Source organism: Taeniopygia guttata, chromosome 7, assembly GCF_048771995.1.
Source record: "Taeniopygia guttata chromosome 7, bTaeGut7.mat, whole genome shotgun sequence".
Lineage (NCBI taxonomy): Eukaryota > Metazoa > Chordata > Aves > Passeriformes > Estrildidae > Taeniopygia > Taeniopygia guttata.
In genome coordinates, this window is record NC_133032.1 from 7,675,679 (window position 1) to 7,702,538 (window position 26,860).

Below are 26,860 nucleotides of genomic sequence, written 5' to 3' on the forward strand. Positions count from 1 at the left end.
CTCTGTCCAAAAACAAGATCAGCAATGCTTGCGTCATTTTGACAGATGCTCACACAACTTGTTCGCAAAGCCTTCCGATACCAAAGGCTCCCTAATCTTCCCAGCAAGTCTTGACTATTCTTACCATTATAAAGTCAGGGTTTTTCTAATGACTAACCTCTCTTTACAATCTGAGTGTATTACTTTGTCTTATGCAAGATAAACAGTCTACTTGCTCCCTTTTATGTTTTTAAAGATTACTTTGATTTCCCTCAATCCTCTCTTCCACAGACAATACTTCCATTCATTCTTCTCTTCCATACTGAGGTTTCTGTATCTGTGATCATTCTGCCTGGTCCCTCCAACCTGCAGTTACAGCTTTCCAGTCAAAGTGGCACCCTGTTCACAGTGGTTTCTTCAGAAATAAGCTTCTCTAATTTACTTATAAGAAAACACTGTGAAACAGCATCAAAACCACAAATCAACAAACACAATGACTATAATTTCCGTCCTGTTAAAAAGGTGTATTGTTCTGTTACAGAAGGAAGTTGGACATATTTGATGTTATTTGCTATTGGTAATCCTGTGGCCTTTGCTTGCTTCTATTATCTCCTTAATGTCTTGATCCAGTATTTTCTGAAGAAATTAGACTGCATTGTCTCAATTATTTTTTTTCCTTCTTTAAATATACAATGGGTTTCCTTTTTCCAGCAGTCTAGTACTTTTCCAACCATCTGTAAATTAGCAAAAGTATCCATAAGCAGACCCTTTTTAAGTATTCTCCAGATTTTATTTATTGAAAGATGAGGTGTTGCCCTTGTGTCCCTGGATTACTTATGGACCAAGTTGGCTCTTTTAGAGAAAATGTGGCCTTCTGCCAGAGAGAAGTAAGCAATGTAATCTTTGCAACTTCATCTGCTTATAACTTGCCTCTGTTATGTAACAGGGCAGCAATTGTTGATCATCTTCTTATTGTTGTGGACCTCTGATCTGAGGTTCATTAGGTCACTGTTACTGTTCATCATGGGAAGCTTTCAATTTTTTAGTCTTTGCATGTAATGGGTTTTTTTTTCTTACCTTGTGTTTAAAAACTGCTCCCCTGTATTTTCCACTATACTTGCCATCTGGGCCTGATACCTCAGATGCAGAAATTGCCCAAAATGCCTCCTTACAAATCAAAAGTCTTAAATAAAAGAAATCAACTTAACCCTAACCCTAACCTTTTTTTTTTTTTTCTTCTGAATACCTTCATGATTGTGGCACTTGGGTTAAAAATATGGGAATTAAAAAAACCCCAGAATCTTCCTAAAGAGAAACTGTATTTCTGCTTCTGACCAGCAATGGCAATATAAACTGCGTGTTCTATCAGATATGTATATTAGCTGCCTCTGGCTACTTCACATACATTTCAATGCTTTCTGAGATATACAGAAATCCAGCAAAACAAGAAATAGTCTGTCTCATTGGCTCTCCATTTGGAACATGGGATTTGCCCTACCACAGAGGACAGCCAGTAGCACAAGAGCCACAGCCCTGCAGAGCCTGTCCATTTCTGCAGCAATCCTGGTAGGGCAACATGGGGGCATGGACCCTCCTGCTCTGTGGGCCACAAAACAGGTACAGGTAGGAGACAGGCTGGGGTCAGAGACCTCTCAGCTGAAATTCCATTTACCCTGCATTTTGGGGTATCAGAAAACCTCTGTAACACTTGTTGAAAATATCTCCTGCATAAGACTTCTAAGTCTCTGAAATTTTATCTTTAAGTTTCCTTCTTTCCATGCTCCAAGAAGATGTTAAAGGCATTTTTTCCCCTTCTCAGTATATTTTCAGGCCACACTGAAGGATAAACCTATCATGTTTCTGACCCACTAGAAAAGCTGCTTTAGTGTTGCAGGAAATGTAATCTGTATGACCGACATGAAAGTGTTATAAGATGTGAGCTGCAGAGATTTTGGAAGGTTGTGTCTGAGCCACAACATCCATTCTTCATTGCTAGGCTTTGCAAGCTAATATCCTCTTAGCCTAATTTAAAATCATTAATTAAAACTGAGTTGAAACTGATGTGTAATGTAATAAGGACAAGAGGTCCCATGCCAAAAAAGAAGAAGTTTTAAGAGATGTCCATGTATTTATATTTGTTCTGCTTTTCCTGAATCAGATTTTACTGTACAACATGACCCTAATTTAGTAAAGTCCTCAGATTCGTGAAGTTTACACACACATTTTGATGAAAAATTAGGAATTACTATGATGAAACTAGGAACCAGGCAGGCGGCTAGCAGGTTTTTTTTGAGGAAATTATAAACACAATCCCTCTATTTCTTGGTCCTTCAAGGCACTGGGTATATCACATCAACGCAGTAAGGAAAATCTGTTGAAATCAGTTGGAAATCCTGACTAGCACAATATGAGCTGTTGCTGCAGTGTAAGAAGTTCTGCATCTCAGCAAGTGATATGCTACAACAGGTTTTGTGAAGCGAATTCATTTTCTCTCCCGTGCGTGCTGGGGTGGAGGCGGGGAGGAGGATGGGGAGCGGGAAGTAGAAAAGATGGTAAAACGGTGGGGTAAAAAAGTTAGCTTTTTTTTTTTTTATTAAACCTTTGTTAGTTTTCAGTGGGTGTAAAAAATAGTTAAATTCTGTAATTAAATTATAATTCCAATCTTAAACAATAAAAAGAAATCCTGTAATAATCTATGTGCAGTGCCTGACAGCTGGGCCGTCTGATCCTTGCAGTCTGCTTACAAATTGGTATTAGTGGCACTAATAAAGCTGATTAATGTTGTGACTAGAGACCCACTAACCTGACACTGCCAGCTGGGCGCACAAAGGCTGTCAATCTACATGGCAGCTGTTAAACTATGAGCGCTGTAGCCTTTAATTTACATTTCAGCAACCTCCTCACTGTAATGCATTTTAATGGGCATGAATAAAAACCGCTGGTGACGTGCAGGAATTTCACAGGATATTGGTGTGTACACATTATATTAGTAAAATACCACTTATCAAAAGACCAGAGATAAAGCCAATTCTTTCCTCAGTTACTTTCCTTGAGACCTGTAGCAACTCTGTCATAAGCAATGCACTTACTGCAAATTGCCACTGGTATAGCTTAGGGCACATTTGCAGTCAGTTTACCCATCCTGAAGAATTATGATAGCTCACTAATTTCCATTATACAAACAGCCAGGAAGATACTATCTGCATCTTAATGGCATTTTCCCACAACTGCTTTGCTTACAAGTACTTTGGAGGGTCCCAGAACAGGTCCAGTCCATCATTCAGTGGTCTTTAGCAAATCACCCTTCTGACACTTTTTGGAGAGCCCATGGCTGGACTAGGAGCCCAAGCAACTCACCCCCTTCACCATGTTATGTTCTGGTGAGAGGATTGCTGAATTGCCTGTGCTCTAACAGTACTATGTGTAAACTATATGTAAACAGAGGTCTATAAGCTTTTAAGACTATCAATCCAGGACCTTCCATAAATATTCAGTCCAACTGATCCACTTACTACTTAAATAATATATATATATATATATGATATGATATATGAGTTGCTATATTAAAATAAAAACCAGAAGAAGAACAAACGTTCCAAGGCTAGTCCATAGGAAATATAGTCTACTTTCTTTGACCTTAATAAAAGAATTGTTTGTTATGGTACTTTCCTGCTTTGAAAACTATATCATACATGCAGAAATTCCGGTCAGTATTTCCTTAAGGTAAATATCTTGGTAGATTTTTTGTAGATTTTAAAAAAGTTATTTTTAATTATCTAATCTTTGTCTGTTTTGTTGCCAAAATGCCCAAGAAATGTCCTTTCATTGTTCCATGGTATTGTCCTGGCAACATCCAAAAGCTAGTAATTTTTCAAACTTTTTTTTGGAGTGGAGGGAAGGAGGTAAATGGCAGAGGAGAATGTGATGTGAAAAAAGAAAAGAATACAATACCAGAGTTTTTATGTTACTCATTCTAAAATACATATATAAATCAGAGGACATCACAAATGCTCAAACATATATTAAAATCTGAAATAGCCTATTGGCTATAAACAAAGTATGTCTATCTGAGAAATGCAATCTATTTTTACTGAGTCTTTGGTATTAAAAATAGATTTCCTACTCTCTCAGTTCCCAGAGTACAGGTGAGCATATACGTATTTCTGAAAAAAAAAAACAGAGTTAAGCAACTTGTACAAAAGCCTCATGCTACAATTGAGCTAAGATTTAAACCCAAGTCAATTAGCTCATGTTCCTGTGGTTTTTTAATAACTTGACAAACCTTCTGTTCTCAATGAAGCACAGTATTATTTTTTTTAATGCAGCCTTTTGAGGACAGGGTCTAAGAGCAGAGAATTAAGGACATGGTGAGAGTTACCATGGGTTAACATTTGTCTTCATAGGCCAGGTCATGCATCTTGGTTTGCTGTTACTTCCGACTCACACAGTATCAAGTTCAAAGGCAAGTAAAGAGGCCATGAAAGGAACAGTGTTTGTACACTACTCTGAATACAAAAATGAAGGTACCCTCTTGTCACATCACCAGTCAGCTCATGTGCCTTTTGTCTTTTCCGACATTTCATAGAAAACATTGCAGAGAGGAAATCTGATTACTTCCTAATCCTGGAATCTTGCTGATGTAAAAATATTTTCTTATCAAGTATAATATCAGTAAAAATTGGGAAGAAAAAAGCTCTCAGAAACTGTACTGCAGAGTCAGCCAAATAAGGCAAATTGTACCCGACTAGCAGGGTGAACTTCATTAATATACAAGTTGCAAAGTATTGTAGCTTATTTGTGTATTTGTCACTGACGAATTTACTGCACCTCATGTTCTCAGGAGTCATCTCTCAATGATTTTGGCCAAAATGTTGCAATACTGAGCTGCCCTCAGCTGCGTCCCCACAGGGCTAACAGATCTCCCTTCACAAGCCAAAGAATCCTTTCATCATGAGACTGTCATTAAAACCAAGGCAGGACTCTGTGCTCTGGACAGATGTAAGGTGTGAGGCATTTGCAATACTGGTTCATTGTCACTGCTCAGTATCATGAGACCATTTCAACCCCAGGAATGATCAAACCTTTCCATCAGTCCAACTCTGATTCCCATGACAGCATCACATGGAAAAGCAAAGCAAGTGTCCAAGTCCAAGAATCCCCTCTCCTTTTTCCTTCTGCAAATTAAAACAGGAGTAAGATGACAAATAACATACATTATAACTATCCCAGTGTCAGTAAGTCCCATGATTTTTTACATCCACTGGGGAGGGGGAAGGGAGGACATACACAATAAAATCTGTTAACACAGATGAAATGTAAGGCCAGGAGAAGAAAATCCAATCCTAACATCTCAAACAGGATCTATTAGAAGTGGAGAGAACCATGAAATCACCTACTTATTTTTCTAACTTCCATCAGATAACAGGATTCAGAGGATTGTATAAATGCCAAGATAGATTAGATACAATAGATAGAACCAATTGTTTGTTCAGGCCATGCTACAGATATGCCAGTCAAATGCATATGTAGTCTTTTAGGTCTACACGAGGAGATGTAAATGTTTTACTTGAATAGATTGGGGCTGATGACATCCTTAGCCTGCAATCTTTACATGACATTTCCTTTCTTTTTTCCCTATTTCATAACATAAGTTAGAATTAGTAAGGAACAATCTCTCTGGATTTTTTTAGTATAGCAAGAACAAAAGTAAAGTTCTGCTTTTTAATATAAAACTAAATGTAGTAACTTTTCATCATCTCTAACAATTAATAGAAGCATTAGCTATTGAAAGGAATAGCTGCAATCTGATCTAGAAAACTTCTTTAACAAGTGTCTTCTGCAGGTGAAAGGAAACTTTTAAGTGGGGACTGACTCTTGCAGTTGAAGTTAAAGCAGTGATCTTCACCTTATCAAATCAAACTCTGTTCTGCTTTTAATGGAAACATCTTGTCTTCACATACCCACTCAAAGGTTTCACTGAGAGAAAAGCTTACATACAATATTTCTCCTTCCCCAGTTTAATTTTCATGAGTTCCTACTGATAGGGGTCAAGTGAAATAACATTTCATAAGCAGAAGTTTATGACTAGGTTTTCTTGCCAGAACAGAATGGCATCTGTTCCCATGCATGTTTAATTTAAATATTTTTCATGAATGTGGGATGATGGTATAAATATTTGAAATCATCAATATAGTAGACTGCACTATAGCATGGAAAGGCTGCTGCACAGCTGCTGTTAAATTATAGATTTCTTATGCAATGAATACATTTAACTTGTCTTTTGAAGAATTAAAAAATTATGTCTTCTGTCTAAAATACTTTGTCAGATCTTTAAGAGATGTTCTTCATATGACCTACAGCTTACAGACAACTGAAAGCATAACTCTGTGACCCCATCATGAGTGACACATAGGCTGAACTGATGGAGCCAGGGCAATGGCTGAGTGAGTTTCTTTTCTTTGCCATCTTTATTCTCCCCTTCTTCCACTCATGAACCTGTTCTCAGTAAAAATAGCTCCCAGTTCCCATACCTTGGTCTGCAGTCTGATTTTCCAGTTTACATTCTAGAGAATGTTCATCTCCCCAGTGCTGACTTGAAAAAAAATCTATAAAACCAAACACCACTACAACAAAAAACTATTTTTACCTTTGTCTCCATCCCAGGAACATGATGATGTGCCACTTTACATCATCTGTAAAAATGTTGACAACCATGTCTCAGAGGCAAATGAGGCTCTCCCTTATGTACAAGTCACTTAAAACAGCCTGGACAAGTTTTTGTTAAAGGCAACCAAATCCAGGATGTGAGAGAAAGGAAGGACTGGAATGTTTCATGGGATTGTTTATGCTGATATCTGGAACTCAGGATGATTTATAGTGAAACAAATATTGGCAATTTTCACAATTTAACAGACAGAAAAATGACGATTTTGTTATGGTCCAACTCACCAGCTAGACTTTTTAAAAAGAAAAAATAATCTTATTTTTATAACATTTTTTTCAGAAAATCTCTTCCAATTGTAGGTTATGTTTACATGCTGTTACTGTGATCTAAAAATGAATTTATTGACAGAATAGTATCCTTGGAGTCTTGGCATTACAAAGTCTGCATTTAGACTTTTAAATTGTTAAAGCTAATTACAAGTTATGTAATTTTGCTGTGCTATTCATTTTGGTGGTCATCTGTAAACCACGTAAGTGCCATAGCAATGGAGAAGGCAAGACATGTAGTGAAATATTATATGTGTGGTGGCATAAAGCTTTATTGGCATGAGCTAGGAATGGATGCATTACTCATGAATGGTGAAGCCAGCAGTAAATTAAGAAGGTGGCCCCAAGTGAGTATTAGTCACCTAAATACAACCATATGCCACCAGATTTTGCGTTACGTTTTCACAGAAATGTTATTTCTAAGATTTGCAGAGAATTTCTAAATGGACTCCAACTTCAAGGCCTCACAAACGAAGACCTAAGAACCAACATGTGTGCAACCCACCTCACCCCTTCCAAACTTTAAATCATTAATGAACCCAGCTATAAATCAAGACATTTATCACAAATGGGGCTTTTTTACCAACCATTTCTGGGGAGTAGAAACAGCCTGCATTGAATGCCATGAAGTCACCCTGCTTGTTTCTCTTTGCAAAGCTTAGATCACAAACCACTTCCCACCTACTGAGGGGAGGCTTGTGTGGCAGGAGCATCTAAAAAACAGTATGAAAACTGCTGATCTTGATACAGTGCATCATGCCTGCAAACTAAATGCTACATCTCTGACAAAGTTGCAGAATTGAGGGAGTAACTATGAATATTACCCATCTTGCAAAAGATAAGCTTGTAAGAGACTGTTATGGCCCATATATAGCAAAATATAGGAGTTGTCAGTTACTACCATTTGCTCAGAGCAGCTTTTGAGCCACAACAGCAATATAGAGTGAGCTCTATGTTACCTTAGCTGTGTTATTTTAACCGTAATTCAATTTGCTGGGTACTGCAGGTCACAGTTTGGTTGCTTGCAAGCAAGCAAACACATAAGCACCATCAGGGCAAGAGCTGCGCACGGGGGTTGTGCAGAGCACAGCCAGAGGCACCGAGCACTGCGCTGGGCATTCTGCTGTTGCTTTGGCTGCATTCTGCTGTACCTCATGCTGCCATGGCTTAACCCAGAGCTCTATGGGAAATTTTGCATTCACTGACAGTTTCTACAGTCTTTTAAAAGGGGATTGCAATACAGGTCCTGAGCATGCAGCCACATGTCTCTGAGCTGTCTTGTGCCCAGAGGGCAGGAAGCTTGAAGTCAGTGCAAGGAAGCTTGAAACAACTGGGCAAAGCAGGTACTTAATGCACAAGCACAGCCTGGGAGAGCCTAAGAAACAACATAAACCAAGATCTGAGCATTGGTTTATTTTACACTTTACACGTTCATATCTTATAAATTGTAAAGCTATCAATTACACCCATGTTTAGCTAATACATGCATACAGAGTAGGAACTGTTTACAGACCCAAAGAAAACAACAGATCACCTGCCAATAGGGTTATTTTTTCAACTAAAACAGAGAGGGATTGCAAGCCAGCTCTTCCTTCCCCCCTCCTTCATGGCTATTTCTGTACATACTTCAACAATCCCAAATGAAACCATTCTCAAACAAGGAGGAAAAAAAGGGGAAAGAAAGAAAGGATGGAGCCCTCAGAAAACTGGCAAAGAGCTATTTTGTAAGGAGGGAACCAACGAAAACATTGGCATAAGGCACAGTTGGAGGGTGTCAAATCCGATGTGGCAGCCCTTTCTTGTGCTGCTATGTGGAATTTGCTTCAAAAGATCAGTAAAATGAAACTCTTCATACCTGAACTAATACAGATCCATGTAAATTTGAGCTCTGATCTTATGGAGCCAGTCACATCGCTAGAGGCTCAAAAGGACTTGTCTTTGTTTGTTTTTGAAGTCTATGTGAAACCGGATTTCACATACTAATATCTTGATCCAAACAATATAACAGAATAGTTTTCTGTTCTCCTCCCCCTCTCAATAGAGCTTTCCTCCAGCTAGGTTTCATTTCTGTCTCCTTCCAAAGAAAGGCAAAAGGGGTGAAAATAGCTTTCCTTTTGGTGAAATGTCTTCCTCCACAAAACATGCAGGAATAAGACAGAGTGTGGTGTAGGGACAAATAAATAAATAAATAAATATTTCAGGTTGTATTAAATGTCTCTTGCTATATTGCAGAACTGCAAATTAAGCATTGCAAATAGTGGTCACATCTGTATCACTGCAAATCAAAGCAGCAGAACTGTTTAAACGTGCAAGACTACAGGTAATATGAATAATAAGTTAAAGGCTCAACTTATTCCACATCAGTTATTGAAAATGAACCTGTTTGTCTTTTAGAGGACACAGAAATCCATCCTGTACACTGACTTTTAATTGTTTTGCAACATGTACTCTAAGGCAATAACTACCCTGGAAAGAGGACACAAATTCCACTTGTTAACTCTTTCCTACCTGATTCTTCAATGAAATATACTTATGTAATGCTCCCCTATTCAAATTAGTCAAATGCATTGATTTTTCTTAAATTTAGTCAAGATATTTAACTGATTCCAGAATTAGGGTGTTTGTATATTTTGTGCATATTTTTCACATGCAAATACAACTGGGACAGACTTGAAGCTTCATCATGATGCTGGAAGTCTCCAGTCAACCAACAGATTTTGTAAGTTAAACAAAATTAAAACCAAAATTCCAAAGCTTTAGGTAATTATTCATCAAGACTTAAAATTATGTACATTTTTAAAAAATATATATTTCTTTCATTATGACCAAATTAACCAAAATGTTTAGGAGGTTTGTTAGTAGCATTTCCTATGAAGCTCTTATCAATTTCATCTGAATTTATTAATAAAATCTCATTCATAATAAAGCTGAATTAAACCATTTCTTTCTGTTATTGTGCTAACAGGATCAAACACACAAAAGGACAGTCCAAAAGGAGAAAACTATTCTGTTCAACACAATAGTTAAGGTTAAAGCATGTGTTTTTTACAAACCTGACCAGCAGCAAAATCCACCTATAACTGCCTTGTAAAATAAACAGCTATGACTACAACTGAACTTTTGTTGCATTTAAGCAAGTAAGAGTTTAAGAGCACTAAAATCTTTGTAAGGATGGCTATAAAAGCAATTATCCTTAGATCACGTCTACTGTAAAGTCTGACCTGAGCAGACCTTTATACAGACCATACTGTTATCATCCTTATAAATCAGTGCTAAGCCCATACACCAGGACTCAGCAGGTGCTCACCCCCATCATTGGTGAAGTTTCCAGTGTGCTCAAGAATGCAGGATCAGAAGGTTTGTATGGCCCTAAAATGCTACATTCAGCACCCACGGTACTTTAAAGGAGGAAAGAGCCTAAAGATCAACAAATGGGGCAGAACCTAGCCAAAGACATGAGAAGAGCCCTTGGTAAATCAGTTTCCTGCTGTAGAGGTCATCAGACAGCATCACCTGAAGTTCAGGCTGCCTCCTGTCAGGCACTGCTCCGCCCTGCTCAGGCAGACACTCGGTCCACTTCTCCATATCAGGCCTCAAGCCAAAATCTTGTGAAGTCAGCTGGAGAATTTCCATGCTCCATGAGTGATATTGGAAAAGACCCAGTTGAATATAAGTAATGATGTTTTAAATATACAGTGCTACAGGAAGTGGAAAGATTAAGTATTTGTTATAGTTCAGATTTGAGCTTTTTTGTTGTTTGGTTGGTTTTGGTTTGTTGTGATTTTTTTCCTTCTCTTTATAAATAAATTTAAAGAAAAATTATCTATCCCCATGTCTTATAGGTTTGCCCTAAGATATGCAAAAATTGTCACCCTAAACAGCTCAGGTAGCGTATGTGGGAATAACACTTGCCTTTGTCTGGAGAAAACTGTAACCTGGCACATTTATTTCAATTTTTTTCCAACTACCAAAATTAAAATTCTTACTAGCTACTATTATAATGTTAAAAATTTCTAGGACAAACTTTAAGATGTTCACAAAACCTACTTTATTAAGTACTTTGTAACAAGTGAGACCATGACAGTAATATGCAAGAACTACTCTTGAAACAGAATTTGAGGTCTTTTGGGAAGACACATATTTTCTATTATAAAGCATCATCCAACATTGAACCATAGAACATGTGGTGAGAAGGTTGTTTAAAGGATGACTCATGTCTTTGGTCAAGCACAGAATAAACTCCAGTGGATTTTGGTTTTTCTTTTAAATCTTTTTGATTTGCTGATCCCTATGTAACAAACATAAGCCTATTGATTACTAACTTGCTTTACTGCAGGATTTTCAACACCCCTATGAGCTAGTCCACAGATTGCTGTGGATCATTGTGGTCTGCCACTGAATTTATGCTGTTCTCATTCTAATCTGGCAAATTTGCATTTTGGCAATTATTTTTACATGTGTTGAGAGACTCAGGGCTAAAAATTCTAGATTTAAAAACAACAACAACAAAGAATTAGATTGAAAGGGAAAGCAAAATATTGTTATATTTCTGTTTTCTTATTAAGTTATATTTTGGCAATCCTTGAGGAAATTTGGAAACATTCCATGTGGCAACACGTTTTCCAAGAGTGAAGAATTGCCGGGAATACACAGACATCATTTCACAATTAACAGGCAATGATCTTGTGGGTAGGAATGAGAAACAGAAGAAAAAAATCAATAGATTAAGATCAAATAGCATGGAAATTGGAGTCAGTGGACAGCCTTCCCTGGAGTGACCATCTAGTCACTATGACCAATATGGTTCTTAGGAGGTTAGCATATCCCTTAGCAAGGCTTCTCATCTGTTTTCTTCTTATCTCTGGTCATGGGATAGATTCAACATAACAAGAAACAACTATTTCCATCCCACATAAAGAGCTTGGAAAGTAGCCAACTGCTCCTTGGTGCACAGGTTGTAATATTAAATCAATGCTCAGAAAACATGGTACACCTCGCTCTCCCCCTTGTAATGTCATAGGGAGAAGCAGAAGATATGGTCACTGTAAGCTCCATATTACAGAGCTGAGCCCACATCTGATGGGCTTTCAAAGGCAGGTCATGGAATATGAACTCGTAGGCTATTACAAGAACCATAAGCAGGTTGTTACATCTGTCATAAATTCTCCTTATGCCACAAGTGGCCATTATGCTTACACTACAATCGCTGGTCCCAGAGAGACCGACTTCGTTAAAATCAAGTAACCACAGGCATAAAACTCACAAATCCCTCTGCAGCAAAGCAACCATTACCATGTACTGTTCCTAGAGAGCTGCCCATTTCTCATTCAGCAGCAGACCTTGAGAAAAGGCCAGGGAACAAAAATAACTTTATTAAGCACATATTGAAAATATTTGTACTTAAGAGAGACAATGCTTCCAACTCTAGATGAGGAGATGAAGAAATAGAGTTCATAAATGGTGAAAATTTATGGTCACATTAATTGAGCTCTTTGCTACCCTGACCTGCTAATACAAAGTCTAGAAATCAACATCTCTAACACCTCTGAGAAGGCTTGCACACAAGCTAACAGCATCCACTGGTAGGAAACTTCATTTTTAGATACCTAGAAAAGAACAATTTGAGTCTCGCAACTTGAGAATGGGGGAGGCAGGGGAGAAAACTCAGATAGAAATATGTGAATTTCCTATTGAAATGTTTTGGTTTGGGATTTTTCCAATGAAATTAACAGGCTTTCTAGGAAAGTAGCAGCTCTCTGATTTTTTTTCTTTTAGTTAAGAAAAGGAAAAATAAAATCTATCAAAGCTTTTGAAGAGACTTTCTCTTTTTTTACCCATCAACCCTAGAATTACATTTGCAGTTTTTGGCTAATGCTGATATATTAGAAGCTGAAAGAGATTAACAAACTCATGTAGTTCAGTTACCCACATCACATTTCTTAAATGGACAGGGAAATAGAATTTGTGAAAAACCACAGGGGAGAAAAATGCTATAGTTATTAAAAAAAGAGGTTACTCTATCACACCTTAGGCAATCTACCATTTCACACTTGATTTTTGAGTAAGAGCCAAGAGTTTAGCTTCAGCATAGGCACTTGCTCAAGATCCCTTTACCCTGTCAAGCTGGTTTTGCTCCAGACTTTCCTTATAAATGGAACCAGGTCAGAATAAAAGTCTCAATAATAATAATCATTTTAAAAGTATTTCACAAGCAGAACCTGTTTATCAGTTTCACAGCAAAATAAAGGTCAGCAAACAACCAAGTTTATCCAGATAAGTAGGATAACTGTAAAGAAACAGCCAAGATCTACTGCTCCATTGATCGATTTTGTGTTATTCTGCTTCAAGTGGAAATTAGATAACAGCAAGTCAGCTTCCACTTGTAAAAACTTCTGATATCCAAGACTTTACCATTATAGAACTCTTTCCTTTTACAAAAGTTTAAGAAATAAGTTCTACGTACCCTTCATCAGTGCTTTGATATTTGAGGAAATACTGCCTGTCCAACTGGGAATTGTGCAGGGCAGCCCAAGGACCCCAGCACTCTTCTATTTCACAGCTGGAAACCAAGGGACTGGGCAGCCTGAGAGCCATCCAGGCTTAGAGCAATGGTTTCAGCCCCATCACTTGAGGCGCACAGATCTTTAATCATGCTGGCCCAAATCAGTGTTGGGACACTGGCACATCACAGTCAGAATCAGATCTGTTGTGCAACACTGAAAGTAGCAGATGTGGGTTCAGTTTTTCAGATCTACCTTAAATTTCCCAAGATTTGGGTAAATCACTTCATCTTTATACCTCAGAGACATAGGTAAAGATAATACATCCTTTTTCTGACTTCTGATTTATTCAGACAATGTAATTTTGTGTGCAGACTATAATGGAAATTATTTGTAGTGGCATCTTCAGAGCTTCTGGGCTTGTGTGGCACCACACAACTGGAACTAAATCAGATATTTCTGCCTAAAAATATTTTGTCCCAGAGGGAACATTTTCTGAGGAGGGCTTTGACAGAGCTTTGGGCAGAGGGAGGGAAAGGTTCAATACTCTCTGGACATCGCATGACAAAGGCAACCCAAGTTCAAGTTCTTGTCTTGATCTGCTCAGGTGGGCACCTGAACACTTGTGCAACATCTTACCCTTGTCCTGCAATCTGTAAAAGAAACTGTTCTAGCCTCTTTCACAAGTCATCAGTTTCTTAATCAAATGCAGTTTTCCTTTTATATTTTGAAAGGCTACAACTCTGAAGGTTCAAATTTTGCCACAGGACTGTCTTCTAGGAACTCTGTGAAGAAGTTAAGTAGCTATTGGGCTTTCCCATACAATCCTGTAGGTACATATGCAAATACAACTACTCTAGACATGAATCTTTATCACTTCAAAAATATGAAAACTAAATGGAAGCAGTGCACATAGCAATACTTGTGCAGTCACTGCACTGAACTTCTCACTAAAGGTGCTCTATAAACCTAATATGGCATCCCTTGGTGTAGAGACAGACAGACAGACACTGAAAATTTCACTCGGGACCACCTCCAACAGGCAACACTTTGTCTCAAGCAATCACTTCACCCCTAACACATTCCCCTCTGGTTTTCAACATAATTTGGTTCAATCCTACAGACCACCAGAAAGATTTTCACAGGTCTAATTGGCAGACACGTAATTCCCATTTATTTTTAATAGGACTTAGGTATTTGACATTTTGTCTTTGAAAACTTCCCATCATCTCGGTTCTAGTAAGGGAAACATTTTTTCTAATCCTTAACAAGAATAATGAAGCAACAGTGACTGTACTCATTTCTCACACAAGCATGCACATAACGCAGGCTGAGGCCTCCAAGTGTAAAACAGATTTATACATGATGGTGCACAAAGAACAGCAGTAGAGATGGTGTAGTATGGAATGACTGCAAAAGCAAATGCTCTTGAAAGGGTGGGAAGTGGGAGGTATCTGTTTCAGCAACCAGCTTCTGACACAGATGTCAGAAATGGAAGCATGACATACCTATGGAGCAATTTGACGCTCATTTTTTTCCCATGCATCCTTTCCACTGAAGTATTTACATTTCCCAAGTGCCTTGCTTATCTGAAGTAAATCACTCGACTGGATATTTCTTTTGGGTTGAGTTAATTACATGAAAGATCACAACTTTGACCCAGTTTCTACAATAAACACAAACCCGTGTTTGAGACACAACTGCCAGCAAGCCCAGCTCCATATGTGTGACACCATGTTGGCAGAAAACTTCCAAAAAGAGCAACACATATCAGAGATTAAGATCCATCTCCGAGCCAACATTCCCCACTCACACTGCAGGGGATGTCAACCATGAAGGCATCCCACAGGTGGGTATGCTCACAGGGCAATGTATTTATGGCCATTATGCAAATGGCATGTGAAACATCCTTCCCTTTCTTCAATTTTCATGCAATTTAAACCAAATTCCATAAAACTAAATGAAAACATTCCCCTTCCCTGTCCCCTAAAACTATTCTGCCTTGGAGGCCCTTAATGTTGATGCTGATGGAAAGCTAGAGTGCTGACTTCTTCAGTCCCAAACTGCAGGCAGCAAATGTGCATGGCTGATGTTTAAGTGATAAGTGAGGTATATTTTTAAAAGGGAAGTGCAGCTGTCCCTCTCTGCCGCAAGGTATTTTTCAATTTATGTGGCAAATCCAATATAAAGGTTTATTGTACGGAAGGCGAAGGATCTTAATCAGGAATTAGCCTCTTCTAATGAGGAGAAATAAGCACCAAGGCTGCACGAATTATTTCTAAGAGATAAGAATGTAATTGCCTAATGTGACTAATAATCTGATAAGAGCCCGTTTTATCTGATTTAACCCACGGAACTGCTGCTAATGTACAGAATTTAACGTAATCCCCAAGGAATTCCTCTTATCACAAATGGGATTGCAGAATGATAAAAAGATTCATTGTTACAGTATTTGCTCTGGACACTTCTGTTCAAAGGCAGCAGAGTTTCGACAGCTTGAAGTAATTGCAACATTTGCTCAAAGATGGGATCATTTCTACAATGCTTGAATTTTGACGACAGAATGCATATTCTTATTATGAGCAGACAGTAAATTATACAATCCTATTTCATTTATAGCCTGGATATCATCTGAATATTATTACCAGGAAACAAACACATGTCCCAGTCACTGTGAAAATGTTTTCTAGTGTGAAAAGATTTTCTAATGGATTTTTGCATATTGACAGAAATTAATATAATTTGAAATCTATAGTGACACTAACACTGTTATTATCCAAATTCATGCTCCATTCTAATCCTACTGTATAATGACTTTAATCCTAATGGGCATAATCATTTCTGATGTAAAACTAGATACATGACAATCACAGAATTGAGTGATATTATTATACCAAAGAATAGCAGCTGTTGATTTGCCAATATTAACAAGTAGCAATCTTGTGATAACTCATTGTTCCAACAACTAATCAGAAGAGGAATGAAAATTTGGCATTTTGGTCCTGTAATTACATCTTTATGATGCTGCAGTTGGTAATTTGCATGATTTTGACTGTTGCACTTCCCAGGAATTTTCTCTGTGTTCAGTACAAAGGCTCACGGATGGCTTTATGGACCAATGTTGTTATTGCCTGTGTATACCTAACAGAACAAAGTAAAATACTGAGAAGCAAAAAAATGTAAATATACAGATTAAATAGGTAGGATATAAAACAATAGTAAACCTGAAAAAAAAAATTAGAATTGAAGGTGCTTACCTTATGGCTGTGGGCCCACATAACTATGAAAGAAAACAAAAAACAAACAAGTCTCCTACACCATATCCATGGAGACTTCTCCTGTGTGTGTTTTAATGATCGTAAAACATGTAAAAGATGAGAGAAGGGAGAAGAGGAGTCTGTGAGGTCCATGGATGGGATAAAACGACTTGCTTCCTATTTTCTAAATTAAATATATATTTTATATAGATATCTTTATACATCTGTGTGTGTGTATATATATATCATAGAGGAAGGCAGGAATAAGGCAAGTGGATTTACTCTCTGGGTCCATGACAGATTCACGCTTAGTCCATATTTTTCTGCTTTATCTAAGCTTTGTACCCTTTTCTTCACTCAGCTGCAGATATGAGCTGTTGCAAAGTTATCAGAGCAGTGCAAGTGCAACAGGCAATGCAAGCAGCAAGACACCAAATGAAAAACCCAGAACTCCAGCAAAAACTTGTTCACACACAATGCAAAAGTATGAACCCGTCTGAGTCTCTCCCTTATGAGGAATGTAAATATCAAACAGATGAAAGGGTAACTTTCCATGATTCAGTACTATTTTTGTTTATATTCCTGGTGTCCTCGAGTTCTCAGCAAGCAGAATTTCCACTACAGTAAGCATTGTAACACAAAGTAATAAACAAGCCATTCCCTGAAAAGTTCTCATTTTAATTTAGATCTGTATACACTAAGTGGGTGTAAAAACTAGAGACATTGTTGAGGAACAATGATAGGAGAGATCAGAGAAATGTCTCTTGGGAATGGGTTTATGCTGCTTGGCCAAGAACCACAGGGCCCCAGCCTTGGCAAATCCTCAAATATTACGGTAGAAGATAAGTCGGTTTTGTATGTCCATAATTAGCTGATCTCCAGTCATTTAAATTTAATCACAAAATTAAGATAAGAAACACATCAACAATTTCTGTTACTGTTCTGCATACCACCATAGAAAGAGTACACAGAATAAACCACATGAACCATTGGGCCGGGCAAGACACCACAACCTCACCCAAAGCTGCAATGTCAATGACCACTGAGTATCTTCTCAACATCTGGCACAAGGCTGTCATAGCTGTTAAATTAATAACAAATAAACATCTCCATAGATGTACACTTCTGCACAGAGAAGCTACCCAAAAAAATTGCAAGTGTATGGAACATTAAAGGATATTTTCTTTAAATCAATCATATATCCAAGATTTGTTTTATAGCCAGGATAAAACAACTTCTGGACATTTCTTCCTTTTCCTACCTTCATCACTTTTAAAGGCTATAGAATCCTTATGATTCAGTCAAAGAGCAGGCAAAGATAAGGTTACTATCATGTTAACCTGCAAAGATTGCATGAATAAGACTAGCAGACCCTACACCTACTGCAAGGGACTTAACAAAGACTTTATAGTCCCTCATTCATTTAAGAGCTCAGATCAATACCACTGGATCCACTTCCTGACAACTGCTAGAAAAGATGGTACTCTAATATCTCATTCTCATCCTCCAAACTTGTCACATGGTCCTCATCATGTATAATTAAGGAATGGCTGGAGACCTATAGGTATCTATGATATCCTTGCTAGGACAGTAGCAAAATTCACAGAAACATCCTACAGCCTTACATACAGCTGGGTTTTTTAGAGTGACTTCATCGTCTATCTACCTCCCGGCAACAGCAGACTCCTGAGCATTTAGAAGGCAACACCCAACCATCAGTCTGCAAACCCTAATATATTAACAAATTTACATTTTAACTTCCCAAAGTGAGTTTGTCTGACCCTAGGAAACCAGTACTGAAATGATCATGTAACCTAAACTCTTTCATATCCCACTACAAAGAACAGGTTCTAGGTAACTGCAGCAACAATAGGTTGACACTAACACACACACAGGGCTAAAAGTTTTGTTATTTTCTTTGTTCCCACCATAAATTCAATAAGAACTATTCCTTCATCAAAGTATATCTGGAATTACCCCCATAAAAATACAGTTCACAAAAATCTACTTTCTAGAGAGTATCAGACCCATAATACCATTGCAGTTCTACAATTAGATCAGCATGAGATATGGCAGCCTACAAACTACTATTAGTAAAAATCTCTAGACCTACATTATGGAGTCAGAAATCATCCAGAATATATGTTAAAAATGCTAAATAGACACCCAAACCCTGAGGCACCATCATACTTGCAGTGAGAAGAACAACCATAAGACCAAATCTCACCAAGCTATAACTGGTTTTTATTCACTAGGAATAGTCTCTGGGGAACAGCTCATCTTTCTGAATAAGCAGTGTTAGTATTATTCTAACTCCTTACAGTACAAAGTGAACACCCCACATACAGCTAATCCTCCCCTACCCTAGAAGTCATTAAACAGTCATAGCCCATCTTCCCAGTAGTAAAAATAAATGCTTATGAGCAAAAGAAACACCAGCTCCAGCATTCTATACCATGCACCTCAGAACAGGGTACCCATCCTTAAAGCTGCACAGCAGCTACCAGGGTGAGGACAGTCACATTGCACTGGAAGAAGCTTGATAATGATCAGACATATTCAGTTACAAGCAGGGAAGTGTTTATCATAAAACAATGGCTCTATCTAAAATTTCTTAACCTTGATTATCCAGGAAGGCCCACAATTACATGGAGATGTGGAAAGACTAGTTTGTAGTTAGAGGCAATGTCCCTTGTTAAACCAACTGGTGCAGTTAGAGAGAACACAAGCTTTTGGGCATACGAGTCCTCTTGTATTTCTTGTCTGAAATAGAAGCAACAGACTTCAAAGCTAAAAACAAGTTGAGAACAGTTGCTTAGAGTGTAATTAAGACAAGTATTTATAAGACCATTTCTGAAATAAAAGGTAGTTAGAACCAGCAAAACAGAGAGGATGTTTGCAATGAGAGGGGGTGAAAGAAAGGGAAAGGAGGAGAGAGATAATAATGTGGCTCTCCCTGAGCAGAAGAAAAGAAGCAGGTAGTTTATAGCCCATGAAATGCAGAATTAAGTTAATGAAGGAAGTTATAGCATGCCATAAATCAAGTGTATCTATTAAGCCCATGATTCTTGGTATCCAGTCATGTCAGGAATTTTAGTTCCTATCTTCATCTTCAAAGAGTGTGTTGTAGCTTATCTGATGGTCACAATTCACACCGTGTATTTTGATTTAGAGTGTTAATTCTCACTCCTTCAAAGAGCTGGACTGTAGCTACCTGTAGATTAGGAGGGGTGATGCCTGGGTCCATCACTGCTGCAGCACATCCTGAAGCCCTGGGAGTATGTACTAGCCAGAAGAATTGCTGCATGCAGTACAAGCACTCATTCTATGGTATATCGTGATTTTATACTTCGCTGTTCCACAGGTGCTGGCCTCCTCTGTCACAGATCACTGAGGATATTGCATCTCCCTCAGCAATACTGCAGCTCTGCTCCACAGGTGCTAGCTATGCCTACAAGTATTCTTACAGAGGAACATGAAATTAAATTAAAACAACTGTTTCCAGAATGCTCTTTGGCAGAAGTTTTCTGTTTCTCTTTAAGACTGTCCTTTTTATTCTGCCAGCTATTTTCCCTGTTCTAATAAAAGGTACTTCCTACAAAACTTGCTATACAAAGCTAACACATACATATTTGCTAAAGCAATTTGGATAAAAGTACACCATTCTACCTTCAGTTTCAGGGTGATTGATATAATATTTCACTAGCAAATTTCTGAAGGCTAAAAATGGCTTGGTGGAAAAAAAAATAAAACCAGCAAAAACCATATCCCAAGAGAAAGTATTACCTAAGCTATACTTAATGTAAAAAGAGATTACATGCTATAGCATCCCTTGAATTCAGGTGCATCTATATTAAGAAGTTATTACGTTAGTACATGGATTTCTACTTGCAGGCTGATGCAAGTTTCTATGAAAAAACTTCTTTAATCAGAAATTATCTTCTTAAAAGCTCTGCTTCCAATTACATGCTGATATTTGCAGAGAATGGGCAAATTTTAAAGGCATACAAAAAAAATATCCTAGCAGCAGTGAGTAATAAAAGTAGACTCTCTAAAATCCAAGAGCAAATTTAGAGCTGGCATAAATTAAATATATATGTAATATATGTTAATAATTCCTTCTGGAATCAATCTCAATTTCACTGATATATGCCATGGTTCATAGTTCAGCTATAAACCAATACAATCTGTTTATATTTGCAATTTTAGCTTTGTGAAAAGCCAAGGAGATATTTTTCTGGTACCCATAAAAATCATGGCACTGCATCATTATCTGACTGAGTTATTCATGTATCAACATAGGAAAAATAAGGCATAAAGCAAACAAATACTGAGAAAAGCCCTTCTTTAATTTCAGCAGAAAGTACAGGAGTTATCAATGTAAATTAGAGCTCTTCACAGCACAGGCACACTACACTTGCTTACAGTAACCTGCACTATATGCAAAAGAAAGTGCTCAACCTTTAGGAATTATTTATTTATGAGTAAGTTATGGCTCTTTTTTCCCCCCAAAGCTTTTGAAAATTAGCAACTATCATTAACTCAAGCCACTGGTTTGTTTTCCTCTGCTGAAAATTGACACTCAGTGAAATCATATTGCTTCTTGAATAAACTCGATTCATTCAATGAGTGTGCTAAAAATGACACAAAAGGCAGTACCTTTAGCAAAAGTTAAAAAAAATTAAAATAAAATAAGGAAACTAGCAGTATTTCTGTGATTTTCTAATTACCTGTGCTTTTGTAATATTGTCACAAATCCTTCACTTATTCCTTGGAGAGATCAGTAACAGATTTTACAGTGGGAAGAGCACAAAACACAATATTTAAGAAGGATATGCAAGAGATTAAGTTTTGGCGGGTTTTAGTGTTTCTCTCCTCTGTGAAAGTGCAGGACTAAGAAGCAGCAGGGAATGCAGAGTTAGAAAGTTTGTCTATTTACTCTACCCTTCTAATGCAGTTAGTTTTTTCCTGGATAAAACCAGAGAAAAGATCTTAGAAGACTACTGCACATGAATTAGAATTAGATACGTATATATTTAAATAAGCTTTCATGGTGCTTAAATACAAATGTCTTCGCAAGAGTTATAGGGAAGCTCAAAAATCATGTAGGGTTTATTATTATAGTTATTATTATTTCACTCATTAAGGATGGTTTATTAGAGTGGACTGGATAAGTCAGATCCACATGTTAATTACACAGTAAAAAAAAAACCACAAGAGACCACATTACATAATGTAGCAATAATCCAGACAGGACTGACGGGTAGACGGAATCTGGATTGCAGCATAAGTACCAGCTTTTAAATGCTATAGCAGCTTAGAAAGACATTATCCCTATATAATGTTATTAATGTGCGAATCCTTTGACTATGGTAGGTAATTGTCCCCCATAATTAAACCCCAGCATCAGTAGGCAAGGTATAATGTGTGTTTATCATTTGTATTCTTTCTAGCTTTTATTTATTTATTTTTGAGCACAGACGGTCATCATGTCACCTGAGGATTATCTCATGGTGGTTGAACACATTAACTAACAAGTGTACATTATTTCACACTCAAACAATAAGGTCTCTATAGCACTTGCTTGAGAGAAGTGGAAAAACACTCACATTGATTGGAAAGCAGGGACATATCCCATGCAACTCTCAAGATGAACCCCTGATTAAATAAATATTTCTGTGCTTGGAGTCAACAGCTTCAAAAAAAACCCCAAAACAATTGCACTTATCACCTTGTCAGGAATATAGATTCTTCATTTTATAACTCTGGAGGAATCTCAACACAAACCCAAAAGGCCATCACATATTTCATTTGACATTCTGTCTGGCATCACTTTTAAAGCCATAGGATGAAAAAGTCCTTCATGAAATAACCAAGATGCTTCAGCACCTCAGAGATTCTCCCACCCCAAAACCAGTAGCAAACCAAGTAACAGGGAAAAATTTGTTTGGATTCTCATATGCCAAAGAAATCACATGCCTGAGCAGCCATTGCAGCTGCCTTCAAAAAAGTGTATTTTCTGGGCTCTCATGCATCTCAGCTGCTTGAGAATTTGAACTTTGGTAATATAATTATTTATTATCAAAATATTTACAGTTTATATTTTTGTAAATCCTAAAAAGCAACACACACACAATTTAAACCAGTTCTCAGAATGGCCTAGACTCAACCTAGCAAACTTTTATTGGATGTTTATTAAATAGCCAAGCTGGGAGCCTTGTCATAGCACCAACATATTCCAATAAACAGAGAGAGAGGGAAGATACATAGGTATATTCCTTTCACTGTATTTGAATATCAGCTCTGCAGATCAGTAATCTGTAATTCACTGAGCTAAACACTGCAGAAAACATACCACAGAGACAGACCCTGCACTAAGCATTGTAGAACTTGAGGCCCCAGTTCTACAAATACTTAAATTTTTGCTCATAAGAACAATTCCAATTCATTACTAGAACTATATCACTGCAGTGAAGCACATGTGACTGTTTTATGTGATTAACTGCAAAAAAAACTGAACATGATTAAGGTCAAACTATATTAGAAAAATAATAAATCTCTCAAATTAAGAACTGTAATATAATTTAGGCAAAATAAAAGTCTCCAGAAAAAAAATGCAGAAGTGCTTTTCCTTCAATTTTTTTTTCTACTTGTTCACTTTGCAGTAGTAAGAAAAATGAAATGCACAATGTGTCTATGAAGTTTTCCCCCAGATACCAGGTGCAGCCTCTATTCTGGAACAGCTTCTACCACAGCTGATGCAAACAGAATGGGGAGATGATCAGGTCTCTTGTGCTCCTAAATTTCAAGGTTATTCTTTGCTGCTGAGGCTGTGTGGTCATTCCTGTTTTCTCGATTAATTTTCATTTAGCTAAGAGCTGTGCTGAGTTATATGCAGATTCACCAGCAAGGGATTTTTATAATTGTATAGACTTTAGGTCTTCTGCACATTTTTAAGTAGTTCCAGCACACACTGGCTGAAAACTAAACCCCAGCATCTTTGAAGTCTTCCCTAGTATATCAAGCAAAAGTTGGTATCTTTGTGTAGGTTAGCAATTGAGATCTACAAACCAAAAATAGCCCAGCAAGTAGGTAAGACTTGTGAGCCAACTGCAATATAGCGCTAATGTTGCCAGAAGCCAAATGAAACAATAATTAGATTTGAAGAGAATTTCAATCAAGTCTGTACATAATTTACCACAGGTCAAGAAATTTCAACATTCCCCTTGAAAGGACCAGGAAGTAGCTGGTGGGAAGATGAATGCGCAGCCCTTACCTTTTAACAATGATCAGGGTCACATGGCTAATTAAAATACCTTTGTTTACATCGGGTAAGAGTCCTGCTGTTAGACCATCTGCACCTGCAGTCTGTTCCATCAAAACCCCTTCCACAAATTGCATGCTCCTAATAGGTATTGCTGTGCCAATGACAATTACCTAATTAGACATTAGAATGTCAATGCCGATTTTAAAATCCATGTTAATTATTTTACTGTTTGACAGAATATTTCCCAGTGAGGGAAGGAGCCTGGATAGCATAATTATGTCACAAGGAACACTTCTGTATATGATTAAAAGGTTTGGCTAGCTCTGATTGGAAGGGCTCCAGTTATTTATGTATTTAACATAGTTGCAATCAGCACATACGGTTTTCAGCCGAAAAAACCCATTCTGAACCCTGTTTATTCACTTGCCTGCTATGGCACAGCATATAATGAAGCTTGTGATTAGGTTCCTCTCCCATAAAGTTTGCCTTTGAGTAAGGTGAGTTTGGAAACAGAGGGGAGACATGTCTAGAAGGCAGATGATGTGATGGGTCCCTTATCTGGTTACAGTTTGAAGGCATAACCTGGCTTCTGGGTGTGTGACTAATTTTTCATCTTCAGCCATACACAAGTAAATATCTCTGCACCTGCTGCTGAGCATTTCTGGGAGAAATTGCTGCATTTATTGCCTGCAAGTTGGTCCTTATACTTGGCATCACTACACGGGTTTTGGAAAGATCAGAAACACTTTCCTGGGCCACAAGGCTTTGGCATTTGAAACAAAACAGCTTAAACCATAACCATGATAATAAAAAGGATGCATTTACAATTTCAAAGTGCTCAATTCAGCTTTCACTGGCTGCAAGTGAAAAATCTTAAAATGAAGCCCAATCAAAGAATCTAACTGCTGTCAGCTTATCACACAGGACACAAATTCAGTAAATAAAAGGAAACGCTGCAAAAGAAAAGCATACCCCACAAGAGGGGAAGTGCTTACAAGGTTTTCTAAACAAGCTTAGTCATTTTTCTTTCTATTTTTCTCTCACAGAAGAAGGAACACTGCAAAGAATCCTGGCTAAAGCTGTGACACAAGCAAAAACACTGCATAGCTTGTAACTTCAAGGTATCTGATTTTTGGCTGAGAAGCTGCAACCAGGAAAAGAACCTGTATTTTTCTTTTAAAAATGCTATGGTGATAGTAGCAAGGACAAATTATTTATTGTTAATCTTATAACTTTCACAGAAGAGATGACATTAAAATAACAGTAATCACTCAGCTAAATCCAAGTATCTGTACAGCTACATGCAGTGTTCACAGAACTCTTGCCTCACTGTGGGGATTTAGTGATATATCCAACATATAATAAACTCATTTAAATTCATATTCATAGATTACTACTGACCAGCATAAATATCAAGTCACACTGTATAATACATATGTATATTAAAAATCATAGTCATATCTATATTCAAAACCATAGTCTGGTTTAAAAAAAACAAATCTAATCTGAACCTCTTGTGAGCACAGAGTTAGAAGTCACAGGTCAACTGCCAGTAATGGAAAATTTGACCAACCAGTTGCCAAACGTTTCAAATCCGTCTTTAAATCTTCCCCCAAATCCCTTCTCAAGACTTATTTCTGCTACAGACACTGTAGAAAATTAGCTGGTTGATGAGCAGGTTAAAGGATAAATCAGGATCTGATCTTTGCTTGAGTAGTGTATAAGACAAAAACACACACATGTAAGAACTGCACTGAATGCCTCCGTCCCTCCTTTATCGTGCTTTCAGCAGCAGCTTTCTTAGCATACATATCTTAGATTTCTGAGAGTCTGTCTACAAGCACTTTATAATGCCTAATGAAACAGGGCTGTAATTCTCATTTTGCAAATCGTTCTGATACACAAACAAATACCAAATAATACCTCTGACAGACAGTACCTCTAACAGAGACTATTGTGGCCTGAAGGTCTTTTTCTATATTTATATTTAAATGTGTTTGTCTTACATTCTGAATGCTCCCGGGTGCATTTACAGCTTCTTTAATTACTTAAATTTGAGGATTACATGTCTCAGTACTACTCACCATTGCAGTAATTGGAATTCTGTAGCTGTTCCATGCAACACACACTGAACTGCTTAGCTGTGAGTTTTGGGAAAGTTTCAGCTCCAGCAGAGCAGTAGCCAAAAAGACACATCCTTTAATGCCTGAAGAAGACAGAACAGAAACACACACTAGAGGTTTGTACTAGGTTTACATCTTACATTTTACCGGGCACTGTATCTTCAGAACATATAAATTAGCATTAGTGTATCATAAAGACTTAGATAGCAAGTCATCAAAAGTAAAGACATTAGAGAAGTTAAGGGATAAAATCCTGACCCCATGTCAATTGGTGGCAAAACTCCAATTGACTTTCTGAGCACTAAGATTTCACTCACAAGTTTCCCCTTAAAGCCACTTTGATTTCACTCTGTATCTTACATATTTCCCAGTGCTCACTGACCAAGCACAGGCAAGCCTTTCTAAAAATCACAGCCAACCAGAAGGACAAAAACAAGTTTGGGATGCAATGCTCAGCTGGGGTAAGAGAGTTAACTCTCAAAGAAATTAATCTTAGTATTCCACCTGGAGATGAGGCTCAAAATATGCAGTCTTCACATGGAAATTTAATTTCAAACAGTTATTTCAGGGCCATATTTTCCAGGTGGGGCATATGTTATGGATTTAACTATCAGCTGAGTATCTTAAGGTTTGTTTTAAATACCCAGACACTATTTTAAGACTATATATGATATGAAATTACTAAACTATATAGTTAGGCATTTAACAAATTAATTTGAAAACACTGTTAATTTTAAATTATTT

The 26,860-nt window shown here is 37.5% G+C and overlaps 1 long non-coding RNA gene across 1 annotated transcript in view; it reads right to left on the reverse strand.

Annotated features, from left to right (window-relative positions):
* LOC140684552 (uncharacterized) overlaps window positions 1-26,197 on the reverse strand; it is an 82,701-nt gene extending 56,504 nt beyond the window's left edge. The window contains exon 1 of the long non-coding RNA XR_012056942.1: window positions 26,078-26,197. This is a non-coding gene — a long non-coding RNA (uncharacterized lncRNA). The remainder of the gene's footprint in view (window positions 1-26,077) is intronic.
* Window positions 26,198-26,860: the final 663 nt, after the last annotated feature.